Here is a 15,197-nt window from a genome sequence, read left to right on the forward strand (position 1 = left end):
CTCAACCTAAAAATGGAGGTCTTAGCCTCACATAGTTGGTTTAAGGTCGACCACCAACCAAAGTCATGCTTAGGGGAATCTCTGTCTTTGGCTACAAATTTGAACCTGGTATGGTAGGTTGTGGTTCAGGCTCGCTTGATGTGGCTTTGAAGCTTGTAGATGACTATCACTTCCCCCTATCAAATACAAGGTGAGATGATGGAGAAAATTCAAATGCAAGACTGTTCAATATTCTAGAATATATTCTGACATATGACTGAAATATCTTCTTGGTTGTTGAAGCCCATTGCTAAGAAGCAATCCATCCAAGATGAATCTTTGTTCTTGCAGGAGGCTTGTTTTTGAAGCATCTGTTTGAAGAATGAATGGTTTTATGACAATGCTCACATGGATGAATATCAAAATAGTGATCTTTCATATGGCCAACTCAGTCACAATGTTTCCATTTGACAAAATTTTGTTGTGGAGGAGCAAGGACAGGTGAATATGAACTATCATGCAAAAACCCAGCACTATGAAACTGGATGGGATTGGAGTAGTCTGGAGTGTGAACAGAAACCTCCTTATCATATCCAAGGCCTTTTTAATTTCTATTTTTTATAATCTCTTCCAAAGGTCTGATGATAGGCTTGGGAAGTGCAGACTGAACATATGCATCTGCATGCAACTATGCTCCTTCATTGACTTGATTAGTTTCTGGCAGTTGATGGGATTCAACTTCTGTCTCAAAAAGAGGATTGTTTTGAAAAAGTTTAGAATGATGTATTTTCTATTGTAGCTCATCTCACTAAAGCTGTGATTCGAGCTACAAAAATTGAATCTTTTCTTGTGCATCTTGTAGACAAATTCTAATATCAGACATAGTGTCATTGCTGATTTTAACCATCTCATCAATATTTGAATACGTGATGATATTTAATAGCTCCAATACATCACCAACTAGATCCATTTAGAAAAGAAGTATTAGTTGACCATGGCAATGGTTACAAATATTTTTCAATCTCCATTGCAATCAAACCTTTACTCCCTATGTAACATGAAATATATCTTTACAATACTTGTATAAAAAGAAAGAAACCAATCCAATTAAATAAGAAAGCACTTTAAATCTCAATACACATACCAATTCAACATTATGTATTAAGCATAGACTAACATGTATTCAGCGTAATTGAATCCTCAAATATAAACCAACGGATAGGGATCTTACTACTTCAACAAATTTGATTGGGGCATTTTGAATGGAGCCACACAGAGAATAGACTTATTGGAGAGCATAAACCAACTTGCACAACCTTCAGAAACAACTTTGTTACTCAGCCAACCAATTGTATTAATTCACCAACAATTTGCATGTCATTTGGACCAAGCACAAATGGTCACAGAATTCAAAAAGTATCAATGCAAAGAATTATACCATACAGTGTTCAACGCAGCCCAACATTCAATTTATCCCAGTTGTATGTAGCGCTAAAACTAATAGTGGTCGAGTCACACCTTCTGAACAATATTGTCCACGTTTAGCTGCTTCAACATTGCATTCGAGTTTGTCATGTGGCAGGTGATATCAAAGAGAATCGTTATTGTGTTGGCTTGAAAATATAAAGAAATTTGATGTGGTGCACCATAAGAAGATTTGATTTCAATAGCACTGAGCCCGAACTAATAAGACTACGCTTTCCTTTGTTGTCTTGTGATATGTCCAACAAAAGAAATTTATCTCCTTATGGCTTTAGGGTTTCAACATTGTGGATGGTTCCACAGAGCAAACACCTGTAGGAGGAATTTGGAAGCATAGACAATGGGAGAGATTTTGGCCACTACATACAGAGATGTTGTGGAGGAGTATCATGCAGGTCATTGCCTTTAGAAAGAATTCAAGGCATAATTCACAACGTATAACACAACCCACGGTCTTCTCAGATCTTCTATATCATTAACGTAACATTCAACATTGCCCAACATAGAACATACAATTGCCAAATGCATCGGCCTTCTAAAAACATTCATCGCCAGTCTCACAACTAGCATCAATTCATCGAACTTTCCATTCAAAATTATGTATAAAATAATTCCACTCTTCCTCTTTCCAATAGTAAATTTGCAATTTGGGATATTCCTACTTTATCACAATGTTATTAATCGAAGACACAACGCAGCTTGGTTTGCATTCAGTTAGAATATTTACTAAGCAGTTGGGTTCTTTAATTTCCTTGATTTGTTGTACCATCGTTGTATTTGCAAGAAAACTCGGAACCAATTTTCTTGCTAAGCACTGATCTCCTCATTCATTCTTGTTGCGGTGAACACAGAGTTCAGTGGTGCAAATTAGCAATGTGACATACAAAAACATCAGCAGAACTTCAACAACGAAAGGCGCAATAACACTTACCTATAACAATATTGTTCCATGTCAAAATATTTTGATGCAAAACATAAATCTTAACACGGAAAACAAAGATCAAGCCACTTATTTCTTTGATAGTGTGTATAGTTTTAGCCATATACAAGTCGTCCTTCCTCCTTAGTGATTATAAATGTCGTTTCAATGGTTTTGTAACAACAAAAACATTATGATCCATTATATTGAAATCATTCTTCTCCATTGCATATCCAGTGGCATGATATGTCTGTAAAGAATCATCCTTCTCCATTTGATTGCTTGAACTTACATTTGGAGTAAGGATGACCATGAAGAACTCAAATTTTGTAACAATATTTGTTCATAAATTTATGAAAATCATTCTTGCCATTGCACCTATGATATCATGATATATTTGTAAAGAACTTGCTAAATTTAACAGCAGAATTTGTTAAACATTGGGATTCTAATCCACCACATGGTGGCCATGGAATAAAGGATCAGGTCAATTGATAACACTCTTAAATTCAGCAACCAACAAAACAATGACCTTGTTTGATTGCATGTAAGGAGACAAAAAATTGGAAAATTTGTGTCAGAGATAATATTGGCAGGAGGTGCGTTGTGACATGATACGTGGGAGTATGCAGGATGGTGTGTTAGAGAGATAGATTCCTGAGAGTGTTAATTCTAGGGCAAAGGATTCGGTAGGGTTCGAACACCCATGAATAAATCTGAGGGTCTAGAATAACGCTTACTATTGTCAATATTGGTAGGACCGGGTAGGTCAGACTAACATACAATAATGGAAGTTCTCACAAGAAAAAAGGCAGAACTCACATGAAAAGACAAAATCTGCAAAGACAGAGGCCACAAAAATAGTGGCTCAAATTATATTGAGAAGGTTATAAAATTACTAGCTCTGATACCATGTTAAACATACATGAAATGAGAACAACAAATGGGAAAGATAATCGTGTGTTGGTTTATTATTCACATGATGTAAATTTATAATACATTTTGCATTACTGTTGGATTCCATATTCCAAGGTCTCTTGGACTTCCTTTGACTCCTCACATTCCACACTAACCCTTACAGGATTAGATTTCCAACATTTTCAACTATTTCATATGCACGTGTAATTGATACAACTTTTATTACATGTGTGAATACTGCTGATTGAACAAGATATTTCAACTACTAGAATAACTTGTTATAATTTACAATTGTGCTCCTTTAGTGACTATTTGTAGATTTATATCATCAAATTTGTCATCATTTTTACTTATTCATACACATGTGGAGTTATATTATGAATTTTATTGTATGCATTTAGATGTTGTGAGTTTTATGAGTTTTTCAACTAATTGGATAGCTCATCTTTACTCACAATGGTATTATAATTGTAATCCTTTGAATAACTTACGTTATTGAATGCATTACTTAGTTTCCTTATTCATAACATATGACATGTATACTTAGGCTTGTTGAGAATTAGATAGTTTTATTCGCATTAGTTCTAATTTCAATCAGTTTGTCCATATCCTTTAACATATTTGATTTCATTTCCATCAAATTATTTTATTCCTTCAAGTCTCCTTTCGTAGGAGAAAGTATGACCATGGGTAGAATGAGACCTAGTTTCAGTCACATGAAAATGATCATATTAATTTAAGTGCCATTTTACAGATCATCTCATTCCCTTCAGTTTGCTAATCATAAGCATCATTTCTAAAAAACAAACTGAAGGTCATCATTGTGCATACTGTACATATTAGGATAGTGTGGGCTAGATTAACCTTAGGTTATTCTTAAGGTAACTGGAGACCCATTAACCATTCAAGATTTCTATTTCAATGGAAAATGGTCTAATTAGGGCCATAATTGGGTAATTCCTTCCATGTTGATCCAGAACATTTCTAGGCATCAACATAATTGGTGCTAGAAGGAGGGCTACATATAAATTATCTGTGTACAGTCTTGTTCTTAAAAGTTTTAATTTAATCATGGCTCTTGCACATACTATTACTTGGGATCATGATTTCAAGTCATGCAGACCCAGTGGAAGCATATCCAAGAAACATCTTGAATCTTTGCCTACATTACAATACGACCATGAGAGTGAAATTTCTACTTCATATTATCTTTGTTAGTTTGTAGGAAAATGTAATTATTTTAATATAATTGATGATGATGTGATTTGCAAGTTGTTTGACCTTACATTCCATGGATAGATTTGAGAGTGGTTCAACGCTTTGTCGTCTCAATCCATATGTTGTTGGAACCACTTTATGGGATTTTTTCTATCATTTCATCATAATTATGACTATGAGAGTTTGTGTTTAGAAATAGGAAATCTTATTATGCATGAAGATGAGTCAATTGGTGAGTTTGAAACTATATTTAAATCACTTTGTTTTAGGTTTCGTCTTGAATATATTCCTCTAGAAGAAGAATTATTTCAACGTTTTTGAATTCTTGTTCGCTCTTGTCATAAACACAATGAATTCAATAAAGAGAACATGATATGCATAATTCACCAGTTGGTCTTGATGTCTTTTATGATCTTGCTGAACCTTTGAATGAATTCAATAACTCCTTATCTCCATAAAGACTAGGAGTTTATTTTACAATTTTAGAAGATGACAAAACAAATAAAGATCTGAAATTTGAAAACATTTCTGATACTTCTCCTATTGATTGTGATCAACCTCAAGTAGGTTCAACAGGAAAAATTCCACCTCAATATTTGACTAATAAATATAGTAGTTCTTCTTTGGAAGTTAACCCAACACATGGTTCCCACTTATTCAACAGAAAACATATTAACAAAATAGAGATGTAATCATATTCATAAAAATACACCAAATTTGATCTGCTCTAATGATCATTACTTTCAGTACCCATACCCTTTTATAGATCAAATTACACCTAGTAATTATTCTTTTGATTTTTTTGTTCAAACCTTTCCTTCGATTAGTACATATTGCTTTCAAGATCAAACTGTTGTGGAGGAATATTCTTTGCCCATCGAAGATATCTTTGACTCTTCTTCTTATCCTTTTGATAATATGGTTAGTTCAAAAAAATCAGATGATTTTCAAGAAATAGAAGTCATATATGATGAATACCTTGATGATGATGACATGGAATCACTTCCAACACAAAGTGATTTAGATTTAGACTTATCAATAGTTTCTTCTTCTACCCTAATATTTTCTCCCGTATATAAGCACAACCTCACATGTTCTGAAGCTTCTGGTTTACAAGTTTCCAATGAGCTTCATTTGAATAATCTTCTATAAGCTTGTTATAACAAAGTTTTAGTGCCTTATCCTCCTTATGTCAAATCCAACTATGCTGACAAATGAAGGTCTTTCAATTCCTTTTCTAAATTTGAAAATATATTAGGTGATTTTACTACTAACCTATATTCATAGGATTTGACGTCCGAAGGTACAAAATCCCTACCAAACCTATTATTTCTCATCTTTGGGTTTTTATCTAATTAACATCAAGAATTCATCCTTGTTGTGAGGATTTAATTGAATTACATGTGGAGAATCCAATTCAATGGAAGGCTTTTGTACATAAATTTTCTTTCCTTAACTTATTTCATGTAGGTGTATAGGTAGATTCTCATAATTATGTTTATGTTTTTCTTTCTTATAGTCTTATTCCACTACTCTTATTGACTCACATTATACTTTTTCTCGCAGGAACAAAGATGATGGAACATATCCACTAGAAATTTGCATACACTTAATGGTTTTTATTCTTTCAATTTTATACGTAGCATATATAGTAGCAGTAATATTTAGCTAGCTTAGATTGCTTTAGTTTTGAATTTCAAATAAAGCAGTCATGGTTTAACAAAATTTAAATCATCATCAAGGTATTATCTTATTTTGTTTCAAATTTTATCTTTAGAAACTTACTTTCAAAATTTATCTATTTATTCAAATATCTTGATAATAAAGTCATAACAGATTTTGGATATGACTACATCATAATTAAGTTTTGAAAAGCCTCATTAATCGCTATGTTCCAAGCAATCATTTATCACCATCTCGACCTATCAAAACATGTTTATGAATCCCTAAGTTGAAATTGTTTTAACTTGTCTTGTTTTGTTTAAGCTTTCTCAAAACTTAATGTTTGATTTCTTTTAATACTCCTTAATTTTGAATCTTTTGTTTTCTTGAGCTTGTTTTAATGAGGGGAACTTATTTTCAAAGAAATAATGATTAGTCAACATAGGGAGTTTTTACTCTGATATTTATATGGGTTTTCATTTAGCTTAAAGAGACATCTTTGTTAAATTCTAATTCCTATCACATTAATTCTTTTCCCCTGGAGGAACATTTTCTATTCTAAGAAATAAGGTTCATCTTTTTGAGGAAAGAACTAAATTGAGTCTAACTCAATGAATCCCACCCATCCTGCCACTTCACATAAAAGCCTCTATATTGATATTTGTAGGGAAGGATAAGGGAGTCGAAACTGCATAAGTATTATATCCATGTCTTTTAAGATCTCTTGTACCATCCCACCCCTTCACCCATATACACTAACTTAGCTAAAAATATACTTATCAAAAGGATGATGTAATAGGGGAAGAAAACATGGGAAGTATAAGAAAACCCACCAGGGCATTGAATAAGCTTGTTGGCAGCAGGGCTATGCTTGTACATACCAAGACAAATTCATCAGAATATTGAACAGGCTCGTTGGCAGTGAAGCAATGTCGGGTAGAGGAAATAAGGATGTATACTTTCTCTAAATTCCCTATTTCTACCTCTCGTGTCACCCACATAAGGTAAATTTAAAATCAAATTTCTCTAAACACTTGGGAGTCATTCTTTTAAACTTAAGTTTGTGTCAAGCACTTATCTTTTTAGAACCTATATTCCTTTATCTATTAATGTGGGACCCATGGGAAATATTTTAATGTTAAAGATGACGGAATTCATCGCTTCGTCCTTTTGATAAATGTAAACCCACTACTTTCAAAACCAAAGATAAATGTTCCTTTCTTGTGAGCCACCAATTGTTGTGGCCACAACCCCCTCATAATTTTTGCACACAAAATATGGGGACCCTCCATTTTGCATTTTTTAAAAACTCCCTTCTCAATAGGTATTTTGGATTAATCTGGGATTTAGTGCTTGGCTTTGTAACTTTTTTAGGGCTTGATCATGATATGCCAGTTATGATTGTCACATGGCTTGATGCTCCTTTAATGACTATTTTCTACCTTCTAACATCACTTTACGAGATGATTATTTCACTGGTCACAAGAAGGTGTTGTGGCACCTTCAGTTGCCACATCACCTCATATGCTACATAAGGTTATGTGTGTGGCTCTTTGTTAAACACCTTGTTTTCCATACCTGCATCAAGAAAAAACGTGGTTCATCATTATATTATAAATATTGTAAAATTTTATATAAAATTATATTACAAACATAATATGTATATATATTGTAACATATATTAGTATTTATAAATCCTTGTCAATGTGTAGTACGTAATACATATATAACCTATAAAAGTAACACCTAACCATTATTACATGTATGTAATCTTATGTTCATAAACTTTAATAACCTTTTATTATATAAATTATAAAATCCTCAACTTGTTTATATTATATTACATGTATGTGAGATTTTATAATTTGTATACATTATATTTTAAGATATTTATATAACATAAAACAATGCATCTGCCTAATATAAAACATAAAAATGAGAACAATCTCTTTACGTTGATTCAAAACAAGAATTAGGAAACTTCTGAACGTAAAGGTAAAAGCCCAAAAAAATATCGAAAACTTGCGAATTCATAAACTTATTCATTTGCCATGCTTTGCTTCACCAACAACCATGCGACTAAGGTTTCCTCCCGTCCCTTGACATAGCATACGTGAGAATAAGGTTTTCTCCCGTCCGTTGACATAGCATACATGACAATTACGTGCGTAACAAACTTCACCACCCTCTATGTGGCACAACAACAATGCCCATCCACTATGATTGTCATTCCAAAATTTTATCATCCACTGTGATTCTCATTCCAAAATTTTATTACGGGGTCACTGCCAATGGTCCCTCATGACAATTAACCTTCATACTTTGGGTCGTTCCTTCACACTGTTGATCAAAATGATTTCAACCCATTTCCATATAAATGCAACAATGACTCAATTTCCACCTTGGTTGTAGGATTACTCCCAGAAAGCGAAAAAAGGAAAGTATATATTATGAAGCACACATATCACAATGCCTAAACCACAACAGTTCACCATGTCAACGCTCATGCTACATACTACTCTCACCATCCAACACATCAATTGACAGAACAACCCAACCCACGTTGCATCTGAACAAAAACTAACCTATATAGAAAGCGAAAAAAGGAAAGTATATGTTATGAAGCACACATATCACAATGCCTAAACCACAACAGTTCACCATGTCGACGCTTATGCTACATACTACTTTCACCATCCAACACATCAATTGACAGAACAACCCAACCCACGTTGCATCTGAACAAAAACTAACCTATATATATTGCGCATGTAGGATATATCGTTTCAATCAAATTAAATTTAGCGTCACTTGTCACTCTCAGGTTGCCATCAATTTCGTCTTATGTGGAACGTTCTATGGTCACCAAACTCATTTGCTTCGCGTATGTTAGTTGATCCGTTTTTATTTTGTGATCCCAGGAGTTATTAGTCCCTGCCTGGACTATAGCGATCGATAGATCGTTGACCGCCTATTAATCCATTCGTTGACCATGTTTTTTTTTGCGTTATCATGGTTTAACCAATGTTTTAAAATAACAATTTTTGTCTATCAAAATTTTAACCAAAGTTTTTGGCTGGGCAAAAAAGGACCTCTTATTGCAGGCTTCGCTTCTCCCAATGTAGATTGAAGTGATCAGAGCATTTACTTTGCCATTTTACCCTAAGTTCGAGCTTTAAATTAGTTATATAAATTTTTGAAGATTGTATACTAAGTTTTATTTTGCAACCTCGTTTTAGATTTAAGTGATCAATGCATTTACTTTGTCGTTTTAACCTAAGTTCGACCTTTAAACTCGTTATATAATTTTTTGAACATCATATCCTAGGTTTTATTTTGAGGACAACTGCGCTTCTGCATGCAGGTTTGAGGCCAGGTGTGTTTTTGCATGTAGGCACATTGATAAAGGTGTCCAACTGTGGCTTGCAGCGGATTGTGTATAATATCATGAACTAACCCAACCCTATGAGGTAAATAGTGGATGTCTATGAGTTATAGCTCCAATATCATGAACTAACCCAACCCTATGAGGTAAATAGTGGATGTCTATGAGTTATAGCTCCAGTTTGTTCAATTCTGATCAGAGATAGAAGTACGTTCCATTGGTGTCAAGGGAATACACTGTCAACACTCTACCTTCGGGTTTGATTCATCGCCTGAACGAATACCTCTAATCTATTTGTCTTTGTTTGCAGCCATGTTCTCCAACTACTACCTTGTTTCCTCCAGCAGAGTCACAGCGATAAGAGGATGGCCCTCCCGCAGAGGTAAGAGTTTTTTCAGAGTTTCGAAATGGGTATTCCTCTGTTTCTCCCAGCCTGAGTAGATGCACAGGCACTAACTTTTGCATGGTTCTTTCAGGTATTCGATTCTCCCTTGTCCGGTGCTTCTAAGTGAATTTGGATGAGATAGGAAATCTAGCCACTGTTCCATATGTATTATGGCTAGGTTGCGGCAGGACTCTTTATATATATGCATGAATAGTTTTCTCCTTTCTAAAGGATTTGGTGTTCCTCCACTGGGGTCGTTTTTAGTGTCTCGACCATAGTTCTTGTTTCTGTACCATTTTTGCCGGTACATTTGGGAGCTTCCATAATTTTCTGTAATATATGTGGTTCTTAATTCTTTTAGTTCCAACGACAGTTTCCATACTTTTTAATGTAATTAGAGTTCGTTCGAACTATTGGTTTTTATTGGGTTTTGCATGCAGGTTTTTTTTTGAAGGGTATGTGGAATTTCTTGCAGTTCATAAGTTGTCATTATGTATAAATTCACAAAGGTTTCTCTATTCAGTATTAGGAATTTTTTTGAATATTTACTGTAACCGTAAAATCATATGTTTTTTCCTGTCGAAGTGGTTTAAATATATGGTTCCAGTTTTCTTTTGTCTGTTCATCAGGTCAGTTTGCCACTGTGAGTTTAATTAACATGCCCCTTTAGGACTGCTCCCTGGTGGCCAACTACTCAGGCCTTGTCCGGGAACTAACCTAAATCGAAAACTCGTGACATTATCTTCTCATGTACTCACATGAACACAACAGGGTCCGACCCATTTTCACACGTTAGGTTATTAATAAGAAAAATGAAGAAACCCTCCCGGTCTCAACCCTAGGAGTTAATTCTTATGAAATTTAGGTGTCTATATATCGACCCCACGTACTCCTCTGGGGTCGTATGCTAGTTCTCCTGCATTTTGAGGTCCAAACTTTGCTTCAACCATGTTCGGGCTGGCTGCATTCAAAATAATTCAACATTGAAAGATGCGGTGATCAGTTCTCGAAGATGCGGTGATGAATTAGGAAAGAAAATGTAACAGGGAACGAGGGATGAACTCTTCCTTCCACTGGAAGCCTCGTTATTGCCACCATCTAGCCGCCAGAGAATCGAGACGATGACAACGCGTGGGTGAAATCTCATTCGTCCTTTCAGTCTGAGGCGAAGCATATTCCCTTCAAACACAATCGTCGGCATCCATCTGTTAACAATTAAAATTCAACATCGCTACATCCACCTGGAATTGAAATAGAAAAGCCTTCGATCTGGTTGGCCTAACATAAAACGATAATAATTAATATTATAAAACAAGGTGAAAACTAACATTATTTCGTTAACCCAACTATACATACAATATCGTGTTACTAACCAAATGAATATAAACAAAATTCAATTATAACTACATCCACCAAACGCCCTCCACAGTTTTTGCGCTTGTTTTAGATATGGCATAGCTAGGAATGGTATCTGGAATTCCCACTCAATTACTCTTCAATTATACAGCTACATCCACCAAACACCCCCCACAGTTTTTGCGTTTGTTTTAGATATGGCATAGCTAGAAATGGTATTGTAGTTCCCACTCAATTAATCAATCGAGTGTTTCATAATGTGGGAGCACCCTCACCTTCCATCACTTTTTACATGCATTCGATTATTTTAAGCAGTGGACACGCACTTTATATAAGGGAAGGATAGTGAGAAGAAGGGACCCGCAGCACTAAGTGCGCCGGGATGAAGGGATGGGGTGGCAAGGGGCCACCGATCGAACTCTTCCGTTTCAACTTCGACCCACCTTCGATACCACTATATCTTCCATCTCTTTACCTTAGGAGCACCTGCCAAAGTCGGTGCAAGAGGGTTTGGGAAGAAGACGATGAAGAGGCTGGCAAATGGTTCCCCTGTGCAAAGGGGCCTCGTCTGACTCTAGATGGACAGGCATTCGATTCGAGGAATGAAAGCAGCCATTAAAACAATTGATGTAGTGCACTATAAGGCACTGCAGCAATCAACATGAAAAGACAGGCTCATTATGGAGTCGATCGCACGCCTATCTGTATTTCTTTATAGAGATTATAACTTGATTAATTACAGCCATAAATTGTCAGATACCATGTTTATTGCTATTCAAATATCTGACACCCACCCTCCTTCTCCGTTCTTTGTGCTCTTGAGCATATGGTCTGCAGTCTCATCCCCCGGCATCGGCATAGAGGCCAGAACATTCTGGAGTGAATTCTTTTCAAATTATTGCAAGGGAATGGACGGTTATGATGCAGCGTAAGAAAAATTTTCAGACCATTGGCCTCGCATGTAATATAAATCGACGCCATTACTTGATCGCTTCCTCCATAAATCGAGTGACTCGACCATTAAAGGTTGCAGGCCAAAAAGAGAACTTCATGACAACACCAGACTGAACGTTGGATGAGAGATAATTGCAATGTGGAGCATATTAGATATGTGATGAAGCAAATATTGATGGCATTCACCGCGTAGTTTTTCGAGCTCTTTCTCTTTTTGACAGGAGGCTGTTCATGGTATTATGGCAGACATCAAAAAAAAGTTGGAAGATTCGGGAAAGAGTTTTGGCAAGGGGGATTAAGCGCAACCGGTCCGATTTAGTGATAGAATATAGCTGTATACATAGCTATGGTAGATTCATTTTATAGCATTTCAATGTTTGGAATTAAGTCTTTGATATCGCTGCAAGTGAGCAAAATTGACAAAGGTGCTGAAACATAAAAGCTAGACTCTACACCGTAGGTAATTTATTACAGAAGCTTTGTTGATTTAATATTGTTTAAGAATCTCAGATGGCTTTAACTTCTAACTTGCCATTGCAGTTTGTCATGGGTTTTTCCAAAAGTGCGGATTCAGATGGGTGGATTGTTAACAGGGAAATTCATCTTCTGTCCTTAGGTTGGTTCTGCCATGAAATCCTCCGGCGGTTTGCGAATTGAAGAGTTTTCCTTCGGGCATACATTTTCTTGTGAATGCTTCATCATCAAACATATTCATACAGTCGAATTTTCTAATGTCAAATTCCATTCGTAGGTTGATTATCATATGATATGTTAAACATTTTACATCAGTAACGTTGAAGATGATTTGTAAGCATGACAAAAATAACAGTGATAGCCTTGATTTTCATATTGTATCTGAAATGTTTTACATTAGTGGATGTCAAGATGATTTGCAATCAGGACACAAATACCAGCTTTATTATCTCGTCATATGTCAAATTTTTAGCTGATGTTAGTTAATTTGTATAAGAATGTTAAATGTTTAGATATATAATTTATATTTTTTATTTTATTAACAAGATCAATGATTAATTTTGCAATTTGTTTTCCAACAAATTTCATATTTGTATTTTAATTTCATCACTTTATAACACACGATCATTTAAAACAAATCGTTGCATTGCGGATGGTATACATGCCGAATAAGGATTATCATCTGTTATCTACTGCAAGGAATGTACGTGCACAGATGGTGACCGAATTCTAATTGATGGAATAAACAGAAACCCAAAATCAAGATGAGTTGAATAACTAAACATTAACAATAATGCATAGGTGTTGGAAATATCGAATGGTTAGCCAAAATAAGTTGCTGAGGTTTTGCACTCTCACAACATACTCAACTATCTCAAATACATTTCACAATTCTCTTCTATCTATCCTTTTCGATATTGCCATTCTTCTTGATTTCTCCCTCTTCAGAACTCATTATTTGTCATTTTTTCTCTTTACTTTCATTGCTAAATTTGTCTTCCTTGCATAATTTTACATAGTACTAGGTGAGGCTGGATCCCCGGTTGAGCCATGCTTAAAGCATGTTGTCCAGATGGCGGAGATACTTGAGCTCGAGAGAGGAGAGGCACCTGGCTTGCATGCAAGATCAACTTGCCTCCTCAAATGTTTATTTACGGTTTTAGTTTTTTTCAATTATTATTTATTTCTACATATATTAATTGTTTTACTTTTTAAACAAATAAAATGTTTGTGGAGAGACCATACTCAAAGTGGATTTGGTCTTTCTGCGCTGGGCTACTTATGGGATGCACAACAGGATCAACTCTATCTATAGCTTGAATATGTGATCTTGATATTTTACTTAATGAATAAAAAAACATTTGATTAATGATAACCATAATAATTTTTTTTTCTACATTTTCTGTTTTACTGTTTTTGAGCATATATCTTCGTTAAAATTTTACATTTTTAATGTAACACTGTTTTTTAATGAATACCCATATCTTAACACATTCACTTCGAATACTGTCGCAAGAAACCAGATCTGGTCTTGCTATTCCATTCCGCTGAAAACCTACTTCACCCTGCTCATGCGCTCGTCAACCTACTAAGCTTGGGGTGGGTTAGCATCTACCGATATAGTTCCTATTGAGTGCAATTACAGCAATCCATTTGTGTTGTCCCTGCAAACCCGGCAGGGACTACCGCCACGGCAGTGGCTCCTTGTTACATAATGAAAACTCTATTGCATATCGTGAAAGTGTATTCCAACTATTGAGGACAATTCCAATTGTAGTTTGATGGCGTGTTGGTATTAAAGGAAACATGCCCAAAAAAAACAAAAGATTTTCAATTCCAACCATGCAAGATCCCAAGCTCATCGCATTGTCTGCCTATGTTATTCGACTGCTAAGCATATGAGATCAATCTCAACAATACAAATATGCCACTTTTAGTTTCATGGCACTCTCTATGCATTAACAATTAGCTTCTATTCAATTCAAAGGAATCACACAGGAGAGGGCAACTCATTAACCTATAGTCTTTATAAACAAAACGATGGCTCTGTAAAAATGGGTTTTTAGAATGGAGGGGAAAGGAACATTGTTACACTATTGTATCATTGTTCTCCTTTCTGTCTACTAGACCTGATACAAATTTTGTTGCCAAAAGATCGAGTTCACATCGTTGCCAGTGGTGTCTCGTTCTTCATTTACAAGAAATTGTTTCAGTTTTGCTTCAATTTCTGCTTGAGTGAGTTGGAGTTTTCACTGTGTTGGTAACTTCGTCTTTTATATAATTTATGAAATCTATTTAATTCTCATTTTTTTGGTGCAAATACTTTTTGATTGACCACTGTTGTTCATCATTCAATTTCTTGTATCGTTGCATGCATAACTCTATATCGACCGATGTGTATGAAATCCTTTTGATGCTACAAGTATTTCAACTATTTGCAATAATCTTCACATCCTTAGTAATTA

Source organism: Pinus tabuliformis, chromosome 7 (genome assembly GCF_031772625.1).
Source record: "Pinus tabuliformis cultivar Carrire ecotype Pingquan chromosome 7, CPIR1, whole genome shotgun sequence".
Classification (NCBI taxonomy): Eukaryota; Viridiplantae; Streptophyta; class Pinopsida; order Pinales; family Pinaceae; genus Pinus; species Pinus tabuliformis.